Source organism: Hordeum vulgare, chromosome 4H (assembly GCF_904849725.1).
Source record: "Hordeum vulgare subsp. vulgare chromosome 4H, MorexV3_pseudomolecules_assembly, whole genome shotgun sequence".
NCBI lineage: Eukaryota > Viridiplantae > Streptophyta > Magnoliopsida > Poales > Poaceae > Hordeum > Hordeum vulgare.
In genome coordinates this window covers 396,021,949-396,025,874 of record NC_058521.1, presented here as the reverse complement: position 1 = coordinate 396,025,874, position 3,926 = coordinate 396,021,949, and positions in this window count along the sequence as shown.

The following is a 3,926-nucleotide window of genomic DNA, read 5'->3' as shown; positions in this document are numbered from 1 at the left end:
TCTTGTTTTAATCTAGGTAGGTCGCCTGCCAATTTTCGTCGCGGTCGGAGCACGTTTGATAGCCGAACGATCGACCGTAGCGGCAGCGTCATCGGTTTATCGGCAGACGTTTTTTCAATGTTTTCAAAATTGTGTTGTCGGGCCGCACCATTTCCCTCGCATCCCTACGTAGCCCATCTACACAGCCCTCTGGCCCATCTATTCTATCCCCGCATCCGTGGCCGTCCGATCGCGATCCCGTGGTCAAAATCGAAAGTGGCTTCGGGTAACCCTAGCCCTCTTTCCTATTTAATCTACCCCTTCTCTCCATTTTGGGAGAGCCAAACCCCCATTGCCTCACACTCCGTTCCAGCCTCCACCTTATCCACCTTATCTACCTCTCAGATCTCATCTAGCCTCTCCATCGATCTCGACCGCCGGATCGAAGATCCAACAGCCGAAAACCCTCGTGCTTCCTCCCGCAGCTCTTCCCCGAGCTCCTCCCGAGCCCGACCGGGCGAGCCCCTCGCTGGAGTAGCCCCGCAGCTCGCCGGAACTCCCCATGCCGGACCACCTCCTCCCTCTCCCTTCCCTTTCCTGTCCCTTCTTCCTTCCTTCTCCTTCCTCACCTATTTTCTCTCTCTCTCTGCGCAGGTACCTAGTAGCCATGGTCGGCCGACGCCTCTGGGGACTTGCCGGAGCCGAGGCCCTCCTTGCCCTGGCCAGATCCGGGCTCCCCCGACTAGATACATCCAGCCCCTGGTTCGCCGACCCCGTCGGTGCCATTCCCGCGCTCCCGGAGCTGCTCCCCTGCGTTCTGGCGTTCTGGATCTGGAGGATCCCCAACGGCCACTCACCCCACATTGACCTCGCGAGGTCCAGTGCTCGCTCCAGCGCCATAGCAGCCAAGCCAGCTCGCGAGGCCTAGGCCAGGCCAGTCGCTTGGCCCAGCCGGCCCAGCGCCGGCCATGTCCCAAGCCGGCCTTTTCCCGCCTTCGGATATCCCCCGCCTAGGTGGAGCAGCGCCTCTTCCGCCTCTCCTTCGCCCCGTCTTCTGCCGGACCAAGCCATCTCCTTCAGCTGGCCTGCCAGCCCATGGTAAGCCTCGTCTCCTCTATGCATATCCCCCGTTCAGGCGCATTTTAGTTCTGTTGTGCCTGTCCAGTTTCATCCCGTGTATAGATTTGGTCCAGTTCTGTTCTTTTTCTCGTGTGCGATTATTGTCAAATTTTTGAAAATGCAAATTTGTAAAACGGTCGTAGTTTCAAATCCGTGCGCTGGATCGCAAAGAGTTATACATGTAAAACGTGTAGAATTTTGCGTAGATTAATAATTTCCAGATTTCATGCTTGTTCAAAATATTTAAACGTGCTATTTGCATCGGTTTGTGTGTCAACGTGTTAAAAACGGTTTAGGTTGTAGTTATTTAACCGTAGCTCCGCTGGAGATGAGCTATATATGTAAATGGACCAGAGCGACGTGTAGTTCCACGTGAACCACATTTTTACGTTTAAGAAACATAAAATGTGATTAGGATAAATATGGCCAGAATTATAATTTAACGCGTGGGGTCATTTCGGAGATGCTATATGTCGTTTCCAGCCTCAGTTAAAATGTCTAGATAGGTAGTTTAATTTGTGCTTCACCCCTTGCTATGTTTAACAACATTTAATATTGCCTAGGAAATAAATGGGAGTGAACTAAATAATTAAACGTAGAGTCTCGTCAATATGCAACGAGTTGCATATTGAACTTCACTTAATGTGTAGCATTTGACGTGTGAACTGCCATGCCATGTCTTGGATATATTCACTGATCATGCATCATATGTGAATTGCATCATGTCGTACATGTGCCGTGGTGAATATCTGTGTTGATGCTTGTTTCCGGTTTGCTCCATCTCGATAGAGTTCCACAAGCTTGTCGGAATGTGAGGACCCGTTCGACTACGTCGGTTCGTCTGCTTCATGGAGTCCTTCTTCTTCTCAGCGGGATCTCACGCAAGATGATCATTTCCCTAGATATCATTACTATCATTGCCATGCTAGTTGTTTCGTTCAACCGTTATGTCTCGCTGCCTACCACCTGCTAAATATAAGTCTCCCAACATTGCCATGAAAACCTTCAACCTGATCACAACCTAGCAAACCACTGATTGGCTATGTTACCACTTGCTTAACCATGTGTTAGTGTTGCTTGTTGCAGGCGCAGTTGCTTCCATGTGATAATATGGGTTCCTTGTTATAGCATTGTATATTAATGATATTTAATTTAAGGCACCTATATACTTGGTAAAAGGTGGAAGGCTCGGCCTTTCTAGCCTGGTGTTTTGTTCCATGTTTTCTGCCCTTAGTTTCGGCTACCGGTGTTATGTTCCATAAATGAGCACTCCTAACATGCTTTAGGTTGTTATGGGGACTCGCTAGATTCTTGCTTTGGGATAACACTCGTCTGGCAAGGCCCAACATTGGTACTATATTAGCCCAACATAACAATTCTGATAATACTGAAAAACATAGGGCGTCATGAACACGAGGAGTAATTCAACATAATACAAAAAGGGCCAGTGCTGAAGGTGTTGGTCCAAAACAGAGCACTGTGCAGGGCCAACCCAGGGCAACTTGGGTGATTTCTATCAGGCCACCGTACGCGTAGCTTATCTGTCATGTCTTGAGATCGAGATACGCTGCTCCTATCGGGATTGTCGACACGTCGGGCGGCCTTGCTGGACTTGTTTTACCTTTCTCGAGCGTCTTGTGCGAGGAATTCCGAGGATGCTTCGGGTTATCTCGAGGTTGAGGTTTTCCAATAGGAACCCGAGGAGATCACGGGTTTCCCTGGTCGAGGTAATTCTGTCACAGAGTGTGGTGGTTTGTGATGGACTAGTTGGAACACCCCTACAGGGTTAAATCTTTCAAAAAGTCGTGCCCGTGGTTATGTGGCAACGTGGAAACTTTGTTTAACATCCGGTTCTAGATAACTTGAAGTAAGCTTAATTAAAATATGCCAACTGAGTGCATAATCGTGACTGTCTCTTTCGTGAGCTCCTTCTCCGATCGAGGACACGGTGGGGTTATGTTTGACGTAAGTAGGTGTTCAGGATCATTCGTATGATCATCTGTAGTTCATGTCCGCTATGCGTTGATCTTCCCCCTCTTATTCTTATACTCGTAAGTTAGCCACCTCATATAAATGCTTAGTCACTTGTTGCAGCCTCACCACTTAACCATACCTCACTCATTAAGCTTTGCTAGTCTTGATACCTTTGGAAATGAGATTGTTGAGTCCCGTGTGGCTCACAGATTACTACAACACCAGTTGCAGGTACAGTTAAAGGGTTACTTGACGCGAGCGAGTTGATTGTTCATTTGCAGTTTCATCTTCATCTTCATCGATATAAGATCGGTTCCAGGTTGGCAGCATGGGATAGCAAGGATGGACGTCGTTATTTTATCGTTTGTTTTCGTCTGTAGATGGACCTTGCTCTTCTTCATGATGATTGTATGTATTGTACTGATGTGACTCTGGTGTAGCTTCTGGCGAGTGTAAGCCAACTCCTTATACTCATCTTTTCAGTACATATACTTGTAACGATATCCATTCTTGCGAAATGACGAGATGCGTTTCTATCCCTGTCAAGGCCCTCGCGTCAAAATAAGGAAAGGACCGCATCTTGGGCGTCACAGTTATGAAGGCGGTTACAGCCTGATTGGATTCCTTCATTATAATATGATGGTATTCGGAATAGGCATCAAGGAAACACAAAGAGTCGTGCCCGCCGTTGCGTCGATGATTTGGTCTATTCGGGGTAAGGGGAAAGGATCCTTAGGGCAGGCCTTATTGAGGTCTTTGAAATCGACACATAGCTGCCAAGATTTATCCTTCTTTTGTACCATGACCAAATTTGCCAACCACTCGGGATGTTTAATTTCTCTGATGAACCCGTC